This window comes from Rhincodon typus, chromosome 41, assembly GCF_021869965.1.
Source record: "Rhincodon typus isolate 14 chromosome 41, sRhiTyp1.1, whole genome shotgun sequence".
NCBI classification, from domain to species: domain Eukaryota; kingdom Metazoa; phylum Chordata; class Chondrichthyes; order Orectolobiformes; family Rhincodontidae; genus Rhincodon; species Rhincodon typus.
Window position 1 is genome coordinate 11,717,758 of NC_063372.1, and position 10,438 is coordinate 11,728,195.

General features: G+C 41.9%; 1 protein-coding gene across 4 annotated transcripts in view; it reads right to left on the reverse strand.

Annotated features, from left to right (window-relative positions):
- dnajc14 (DnaJ (Hsp40) homolog, subfamily C, member 14) overlaps positions 1-8,684 on the reverse strand; it is a 248,787-nt gene extending 240,103 nt beyond the window's left edge. For 2 of the 4 annotated variants that reach the window (XM_048618997.1, XM_048618994.1), the window contains exons 1-2: positions 8,182-8,684; positions 5,340-5,480 (exon numbers count right to left, since the gene is read on the reverse strand). The gene's annotated coding sequence lies outside the window, so the exon portion shown is untranslated. Of the gene's footprint in view, positions 1-5,339; positions 5,481-7,983 lie in introns of all 4 variants that reach the window. The other 2 variants (XM_048618996.1, XM_048618995.1) reach the window with 2 other exon arrangements.
- Between the last annotated feature and the right edge of the window lie 1,754 nt (positions 8,685-10,438).

The window sequence follows — 10,438 nt, forward strand, 5'->3', positions numbered from 1 at the left end:
TAGATCATGCCTCACAAACCTTATTGAATTCTTTGAAGAGGTGACCACTTGATCATATGATAGAGGGAAGGTAATTGATGATGCAGGTTGGGCCTCAGACACTATCTTGAGGAACTCCTGTTTTGGGACCAAGATGATGGGCCTCCAACAGCCACAATCATCTTCCTTAGTGTTAAAGTCTTTTTCCACTCCAATTCCCATCGACTTCAATTTTGCTAATATTCCTGCATGTCACACTATCAAATGCTGCGTTGATGTCTAGGCCAATCACTCTAGCTCGTGTCCAGGCTTGGACCAAGGCTGTAAGTGGAGTCAGTAGTCAGTTTGGGATCCGCTGGTGCCACCTGAGCATCAGTGAGTAGGTTACTGCTGAGTAAATGCCAATTGTTAGCACTGTTAACATTACCTTCCATCACTTTGCTGATGATTGAGGGTGGATTGATGGGCAGTGATTGGTGAGATAGGTTTGTCCTTTTTTTTGAAATGGAAAGGACATACCTGGAAATGTAGAATTCAGTTTTGTAGTTATATCAGAACTTTTCCAGTGTCTTCAACCATTTCTTGATATCACATACAGTGAATCAAATTAGGTGAAGACTAGCAACTGTGATGCTGGGGACATCAGCAAGAGGTAGAGATGGATCCTTTAGTTAGCACTTACAGCTGAAAATGGTTGCAAATGTTTCAGCCTAGTCTTTTTCACTGATATTTTGGGCTCCCCTATCATTGTGGATGGAGATATTGGGGGATTGTGGCACTTCTTTCTTCAATTAGTTATATAATTGTCCACCACCATTCACGAATGGATGTGGTAGGATCTGATCCTTCTATAAGCTAAATGAAACATGGCTGTTTGTGAACCAACCAATACCATCTTCATTCCACTTGGTTCTAACCTGCCCAGTGGTGCATTGATCTACTGAGCCATTGGGAAGGATTTAATGGTATATCATCAATTTCCATCGGGATTTTTAAAAATTCATTTGTGGGATGTGAGCATTGCTGCCTGGCCAGCATTATTTGCCCGTTCCTAGTTGCCCTCGAAAAGATAGTCAGCTGCCTTTTTGAACCACTGCAATCTACCTGTGGTTTGATCCACAATGCTGTTAGGGAGGGAATTCTAGGATTTTGAACCAGTAACACTGATGGAATGGCAATATATTTCTAAGTCAAGACTATGAGTGGCTTGGAGGTGAGCTTGCAGGTGGCGGTGGTGGTGTTCCCATGTATCAGCTGCTGTTGCCCTTCTAGACGGAAGTGGTCATGTGCTTGGAAGGTGCTGCCTAAGGATCTTTGCTGGACTTCTGCAGTCCATCTTGTAGATAGTACACACTGCTGCTACTGATCATCAGTGGTGGAGGGAGTGGATGCTTGTCGATGTGGTGCCAATCAAGGGGTGGGGGCTGCTTTGTCCTGGATGGTGTCAAGCTTGAGTGTTGTTGGAGCTGCATGCATCTAGACAAGTCAGCAGTATTCCATCACACGCCTGACTTGTGCCTTGTAGATGATGGACAGGCTCTGGGGAGTCAGGAGGGGAGTTACTTCCTGCAGTATTCCTAGCCTCTAATCTACACGTCGCCAGTGTTTATGTGGCGAGTCCAGGCTGCGTTTCTGGTCAATGGTAACCTCAAGGATGTTGATAGTGGGGGAATTCATTGATGGTAATACCATCACTGGGGACCACTGAAGCAGGCAGCAATCAATCATCCACATGCATGCTTCAGTCTTATCTTTGCACTGTCATTTTGGGCTCTTCCATCAGTGACAATGGGAATATTTGTGGAGTCTCCTCCTCCAGTGAGTGGATTAATCCACTACTGGATGTGGCAGGACTGCAGAGCTTAGCTCTGCCCATCACTTGGTGCTTATGCTGTTTGGTATGCCAGTAGTCCTATATAGTACCTTCACCAGGTTGACACCTCATTTTTAGGAGCTGCTTCTGGCATATCCTCATGTACTCTCCATTGAACCAGGTTTGATCCCCTGGCTTGATGCTAAGGGTTGAGATGGGGATCTGCCAGGCCATGAGGTTGCAGATTGTGGATTACAATTTTGCTGCTGATGCCCAGCCTCGAGTTGCTAGATCTGTTCGAAGTCTGTCACATTTAGCATGGTGACAGTGTCACACAACGCAGTGGAGGATATTCTCAATGTGAAGGTGGGACTTTGTCACCACAAGGACTGTGCGGTAGTTGCTCTTACCAATACAATCATGGAATGATGCATCTGCAGCCAGATCGGTAGGATGAGGTCAAGTATGTTTTTCGCTCGTTGGTTCCCACACCACCTGCTGCAGTCCCAGTTTAGGACCTTGATCAGTAGTACTGCTGCCGAGCTACTCTTGGTGGTGGACATTGAAATCTCTACCCAAAGGACATTTTGCACCCTTGCCACCCTTAGTACTTGCTCCAAGTGTTGTTTAACATGGAGAAGTGCTGATTGATCAGCAGAGGGAGGACGGTACGTGGTAACCAGCAGGAGATTTCCTTGCCCACATTTAAATCTTAAGTCATGAGACTTCATGGGGTCTGGAATCAATGTTGAGGACCTCCAGGGCAACTCCTTCCCGATTGTATACCACTGTGCTGCCAAATCTGATGAGACAGGACATATCCAAGGATGGTGTGTAGGACATTGTCTATAATGTATGATTCCACGAGTAGGACTATGTTGTGGTTGGTTGGCTCGCTGAGCTGGTTTGTTGTTGTTCCGCAGACGTTTCATTACCCTGCTGGGTAACATCATCACTGCAGCCTCCGATGAAGCGCCGTTGTTTTCCCACCTGGTTTTTAAATTCTGGAGCCCATTGAGCTGGATTACGTCACTTCCAGTTTTCCTTTGCAATGGAGTGTATATGGGGTCGAGTTCTACGTGTTTGTTGATGGCTTTCTTCATGGAGTGCGAGGCTTCTAGGAACTCCCATGCCTGTCTCTGCTTTGCTTGACCCAGGATTTTGGTGTTGACCCAATCGAATTGGTGGTTCTCCTTATCCATGTGGATAGAGATGAGTGAGTGTTGGTCATGTCTTTTTGTAGCCAATTAGTGTTCGTGTACCCTTGTTGTTAATTTCCTTCCTGTTTGTCCGACATAGTGTTTGTCACAGTCTCTGCAGGGAATCTTGTATATGACATTGGCCCTGTCCATAGTGGGTAGGGGGTCTTTGGTTCGGGTGAGCAGTTGTTATAGGGTCGATGTGGGTTTGTGTGCTACTCTGATGCCCAGTGGTCGTAGGAGTCTTGTGGTTAGTTCCGGTGTGTTCCTGATGTTAGGTAGCGTGATGAGTGTGTCGGGGCATGTAGTATCTTCCTGGTGTTTTTCGTGTAATAAGCATCTTCTGACCCAGTTTTTTGGATATCCATTATCCTTGAATACCTGGAAGGGGTATTCTTCTTCTTCACGGCGTAGCTCTGTGCTGCTGCAGTGTGTTGTTGCCCGTTTAAATAATGCTCACACGCAGCTTTGTGTGTGTGTTAGGATGGTTACTGTTGAAGTTCAATACTTGATCAGTGTGCGTGGCTTTTCTGTGTACTTTCATTTGAAATTCCCCATTTGTCCTGTGCTCTACCATGACATCCAGGAATGGGAGCTGTTTGTTCTTCTCCTCCTCTCCGGCGAATTTGATTCCGGTGAGGGTGTTGTTTATTAGTTTGTGTCTCCCCTCTAGTTTGGTCCATTTAATGACGACAAAGGTGTCGTCCACATAGCGTATCCATAGTTTTGGTTGGATTAGCGGAAGGGCCGTACTTTCCAGTCTTTGCATCACAGCCTCGGCTATTAGTCCAACAATAGGTGATCCCATGGGTGTCCCGTTTATCTGTTTGGCCGTCGAAAGTGAAGTGGGTGGTGAGGCATAGATCCAGTAGCTTCAGCATGTTGTCTGTGGAGATGGTTTCACTGGGGTCTTGTTCTTGTTTTAGTAGTGCTGTCATTGTTTCCCTTGCTAGTGGTATGTCTATTGATGCGACTAGGGCAGTGACATCAAACGTAGGACTATGTCAGGCTGTTGCTTGACTAGTCTGTGAGACAGCTTCCAAATTTTTGCACTACCCCAAATAAGGAGGACTTTAGTAAACAGGATCGACAGGGCTGTTTCTGCCGTTGTCTTTTCTGGTGCCTAGGTCGATACCAGGAATTCCATCCAGTTTCATTTCTTTGAGACTGTGTAGCAATTGATACAACTGAAAGGCCATTTCAGAGGGCAACTGAGAGTCAACCATAGTGCTTTGGATCACACATAGGCCAGAGGATGGCAGACTTCCTTGATATGTGAAGACTGATGTAGCGTGGATCTTGCAGCTGCTCCTGGGATTGCAGATTTAGTTAAAAAGGTTTATTACTTTTTTTTAAGACAGTTATTATACATGAATAGGAAAGGTTTGGAGGGAGGGGAGATGTCAGAGGTAGGTTCTCTACTCAGAGAGTGGTAGGGGCGTGGAATGCATTGCCGGAGAGGGTAGTGGAGTCAGCCTCATTAGGGGCATTTAAGCGGCTATTAGATAGGCATATGGATGATAGTATAAGGTAGCAGTGGAGGTTAGATACACCTTAGATTTAGGGTAAAAGTTCGGCACAATATTGTGGGCCGAAGAGCCTGTACTGTGCTGTACTGTCCTATTGGCCAGGAGCAGGCAGCTAGGACTAGTTTAGTTTGGGTTTATGATTGGCATGGACTGGTTGGACTGAAGGTTGTGTTTCCGTGCTGTGTCTCTCCATGACATTCGTAAACCAGTTGGGTTTTTCCGACAATGGTCAATGGTTTCAGGGGCATCAGCAGATTTTAAAAAAAAAAAAAAAAACGAATTCAAATTCCACCATCTGGCATGGCATATTCAAATCTGGGTCCTCAGAACATTACCTGGGTCTCCAGATTAATAGTCTAGTGTAGTATCACAAGGCCATCGCCCCCATAACAGTGGTCTGTGACTGCTTACATTCGACAAATTTCTTGCAGCTTTGTTTAACACCCATGTCATTTGAGAGCACTCTCAAAAGAAGGATTTTATCACTTTTACTTCATCTTTCTCCATGTACTACAGCTACATGCGACATCTGCTTTTCCCTCAGTGTATGCTGCATTCAGTCTTCATTGACACCAATTGGTCATTACTTTGAAAAGAGTATAGAGTTTATTAAGCTCTATAATTTATAATGAGATTCCAGAATGATTGTATAACAGGTTTTGATTTTTTAAAAATATAATAAATATTACTTTTATTTACAATTGTTAGCCTGTTAATACGTTCAATATAATGATTCAAACTTTAGAGCATTTTTGGAGTGATGCCATCTAGATATTCCATTCCATATTGCTATCCCATCAAAAATACAAGAATGTTTACCTTTATAGTGAACGCTGATGATGCAAATTTGAGCTGAGAGTACATCCGCTTGCAGTGGAGGAACTGTAGCCCCACCTCTGGTGAGGAGGTATAATTACCATGCCAAGTCTGCAGTTTTGTGATAAATGTAGACATAAGAATCTATAAAGAAACATCAAAAGAAATATGGAATGCATATCAATGGAGGCTGAACTGCACCTGTGCGCTGAGGGCTAATTATCACCAATTATCTCTCTTCACCCAACAAATGTATTTTACTTGACACACTGAATATGAAGTGTTACTTTGGGCACAATAAGGAAATTGTGTGGATTAGATTTTCTTTCATTCCTTCACGGGACAAGGGCATAACTGCCCTCTGAGCAATTAGGCAGCAAAGAATCAATCACATTGCTGTGGTCTGAAGTCCGAATAAGTAAGCAGATAGGTTTTCCTGACAATCAACAATGGTTTCATGGTCATCATTAGACTCATAATTCCAGATTTTTAATTGAATTCAAATCCACCATGTGCCATAGCAGGATTCGAACCTAGGTCCCTAGAACATTACGTGGGATTGCTGGATCTAGTCTAGTGACAATACTATTAGGCCATTGCTTCCCTGTGATTACAGCTCATGTTTCCACATAAATCCAATTACAAATATAAAATCTTCCATGAACCACCATAACTCGCTTCCATTAAATAATATTCCTAAGGTAAGACCATAAAAAGGTGAGAGAGCAGAAGTAGGCCATTCAGCCCAGAGGCTGCTCTGCCACAGTTGATCAGTCCTCAACTCCAGTTTCCTGCATCTTCTCCATAACCTTTGATTCCATATTTAAGAATGGGACTTCGTGCCGTTTCATTAATACAGCTGAGAAGTGGACTCAAGATCAAAAATGGAGAATTTTCAGTAAAGGTGTCCAGGAGTGTATGTCTCCCCATGTGATCACACATGCAAAACCTACATAATAATTTGTTTGACACGCTTCTCTCCCAACCCGTCCCAAGATCTCAACACAACTTGAGACAGTTGCTACACAATTCACCATTATAACACTTCTAGGAGCATTAAACTAAAACATGGGTGTGTTCATGGTCACATATACTTCATTATGATGGCAGACCAAGTTTTGCTTTATTAGAAAGTATTTGCAGCACTACTGAATCTAATTGGTCTGGCAAAGATTTCAAATTAATCTGTATCAATTATAAGCAGAAAAATAATTTTAACAGGAGTGATCACTATACTCTCCCAGGCTGCTGAGGTGTGGTTATCAAAAATACAATTTAGCTTTTAAATTAGCTTAACATTTACTATTAGCTGACCTAATGGAGACAGCTCATCTAACTCCAACTCTGGTTTTTATTTTTGCACCACTCCCTCCAACTTACCCTCGCCTCTCTTTTAAGACTCTGCTTAAAATCTACCTCTTGAGCAAGTGTTTGGCAACCTGCTCTAACATCTCCTTACAGGTCAGAGTGCCAAATTTTTGATTGATAATGCCTCTGCGAAGGACCCTGGGATATTAAAAGTACTATATGAATGCATGTTGTCATTTCAAAAAATGTTTCATTTTAGAACAGATTTAGCAATATTATGTGCAATGTGAAAGCTTCGTACAGTGTTAAGTTCTCATTGAAGTCCCAGTGAGAAAAATCTAAATGTAATAGAGAATATTCCATGTATGTACCATTAGGCCTTAATGAAATCTTGGATTATCTCTATCGAGAATATATAATTTACACTATAGCTACCTCTACTTGAAGTGTAAGGTAAAGCTATTAGAAAAACAATTGCAATGTTATACACCTTCACACTTGCATTTTGTTACACTGCAGCCCATGTTATTTCTATGCCCCATCATTTCAAATCAGTTTGAATAGTAGTAATAGATTTAAACAATTCACCTTCTCATAATAATCTTTGAAAATCGGTCAGCATTTAAGTGCTCATAAAGTGGGGAACAATGTGTACAGAAGTAGAGGTGGTAATAATTTGGCCAACGAACACTGCCTGAGGCAGATTGCAAATGCATAGGGTTGAAAATACCCAGTGTATGAACGGTCTAATTTTCATTGTTGCCATTAAGAGAGTTTTTAAATATCAAAATTTAAGTATACATATTTCTGTTTTGTTACATAAATATCTTTACCTCAACACAACCACCCCAAAGCCAGTTATCAGATTTTAAAAGCAGCTAATGCAATTAACAACATGGGGCAGAAATAGATGAATTTTATTCAGTGTTCCAAGAGTATTTTTCTAGTAGCTTTACAATACAATTTGCTTATAGATCAATTTTCAGCGACATAGTACATTTTAATACTTTCACATGCAAAACAGAGTCAGATTATGGGATTTATGCCAGTGTTCAATAAGACTGAGACAGAAGAGCAGAAATAAACCATTCAACGCTTGACCAATAATGGGGTAATGGTTTTAGCTCATGACAATCAGTTCACACCATTTCTTGATTCTGCTTTCTTTACGTTTGGCTCAAAATTTTTGGTCACATTATTAATTGAAACAATCACATCCTCAAGGACAATTTAACCAACTTCAAACAAACTGATTATCAAGTTTGAAAATTCCAATGAAAATTAATTTAAACGACATAATGATAAGACCCCAATCCATTTTAGGATAACAGAAACTAACCTTATTTATTTGCAATTGAGAAGAACTTACAGTAACCTTTCGGCAAAATCAAAACGATTCATATTCTCTGATCTAATGTCAGGAGATTTACACATTCAGCTTTTAAAAACATGTTGAAAACAAATGCTAGTCCTTTGGCAATTGGGATATTTACAATGGTGGGTGAAAGGGAAACGCCCCTTCAGAAACAGCACCCACCTCCCAGTTTCTGATTGGCTGCAGGTCTAGGCATGAGGTAAATATCCCGCTGTGACTGGCCGTTCCTCCTGTCAGTTTAGATTGATGCGCGAGCTTCCCTCTACCCCCTCTGTTTGGATTCAGTTAGGTGGTTTGATTTTCCGAATGTCACGGGACCGTCCTCACCTCAGCTTCAAGCGACCGCTCCACTCACAGCATCAAGGGAAAAGGCAGCAGCAGCCCGACCCAGTCGAGCTAAACTGCCGCCAACTGCGATAAAGTGGCACTTTCAACGTTTCCACTCCAAACAAAACCACCCGTTCTAACCAGTTTCCGAGAACGGCGGCAGCGAGATGGGAGGGATTCTAATTCCACTTCCGGTGCAAGCCGGACGTGCCTTCGTACATCCCCGCGCAGTAGCAGTGCAACCGTGAGCTACATAGGGCAAGGTTAATTGCAGCTTGAGAACATAAGAAATAGGAGCAGCGGTAGGAAAACGAGTGAGACCTTTACATCTGCTCTACTATTCTATACTACCTCTTCCCACCAACAAAGATATAAATAGAACAATGATATTTTCTGCCATGTTTATTACAGTTCAAAACGTCAATAAGATAAGCTATCCCAACACATTTTCCCCAAAACTGAAATCAATAACCAGACACATCGCCCATTAATAAAAAGCAAAATCCTGCAGATGCTGGAGAAACCCCGCAGGTCTGGCAGCATCTGAACAGAAACAGAGTTAACATTTTAACTGTACTGTGACTTCTTCAGAACTGCAGAATTACCCATTACTTTTACATTTGAATTGTAATAATGTCATTTTAAGCCATCATGATGTACACATCAACAATGCTAGATCTGAGTTTCAACATTGCAACTCCACAGACCTAATAGAAAACAGTTGCAAATGTCTCTTCTCCTCCTCCTCCTCCCCTAAACATCAAACACTACTATTTTCTGAAGAGGGATCCAGACCCGAGGCGTCGGCTTTCCTGCTCCTCTGATGCTGCTTGGCCTGCTGTGTTCATCCAGCTCTACACCTTGTTATTTTATAATACTTTACCATGCTGGCTGATACGATTTTCATTAGTTAGCCAGAAGAATGTTGTTCTACAATATATGCTCAGCAGCACCATCATTACAACATTGGGCAAAACTGGAAAGTGCCGCTTCTTTTTAGGTGATTGGAGCTAGCACAGGAGAAAAAAAAAAGTGTATTGAAATATGTTCCATTGAACTGTGGGCAAACATGGTGGTAGCTCACACTCCATAATACTGTTTCTAGGTGACCAGCAATACCTGAGTCACAATTTCACTCCCAGATCAGGACCAGGATACTTAAATGTAAACCATGACATTGCAACATATTTCCATTTTATTTGTGTGGCTTTAGGTTAACAGTGCAATTAGATTGATTCAGGTAGCTTCAATCTGGATATAATTCACACCATCAAAATTCAATTAATGGATACTTTTAATATTTATGTTATAGTTAGTTCTGGCCATTCTTAAAATTGCAAACTTTGTGGCTTGCAGAATTCTGGCAAGCAACAGCAGTATTTATTTCCACTTTAAAGGAGGAGGCTGCCTCACTGGAAAAAAAAGGCAAGAGAATCTCCTCTAGCAATATTTAGACAACAGGTGAGCTTAGCCTAATAGTTTTCATCAGATTTTCCTTAATTGAAGCAGAAGTAGAGAGTAGAGAGTAGATTGCAATTATTGGTGAACTATTTTTTGTTCCTTCAATCAATTCCACAAAACAAACAAGGGGAAATATGTAACCTATTTGGAAAAAGTAACCTTGTTTTGATTCACAAATGTAAGGCATGCGTCATCATTGGAATGAGAGTTCATTTTACTTTTGCTTTCAGTTATTTCCACATCTTTCCAATAGTTCACGGGGAGCTGATAATGCTGTTGAACGACAGTCTAAGACATTTAGGAAAGATTTGCAGTCACTTGGTTTGGCCTATGCATGATTCCAGACCCACAGGAATGTGGTCAAGTCTCAACTGCCCTCTGAAATGATTGAGCAAGCCACTCAGTTGTATCACAAACTGCTACAGAAGAGTCAAAAAGGAATGAAACTGGGCAGACCACCTGGCAATGACTTGTTAACCCTATCAAGTTCTACTTACTAGCACATTGGGGCTTCTGCTAAAATTGGGAGCTGTCCCATAAACCAGTCAACCAATAGGCTAATACAGTTGTACACACCAAATCATACCTTCCAGATGACATCCCATGAGTATGTCTGTCCAACTGGCAGGAC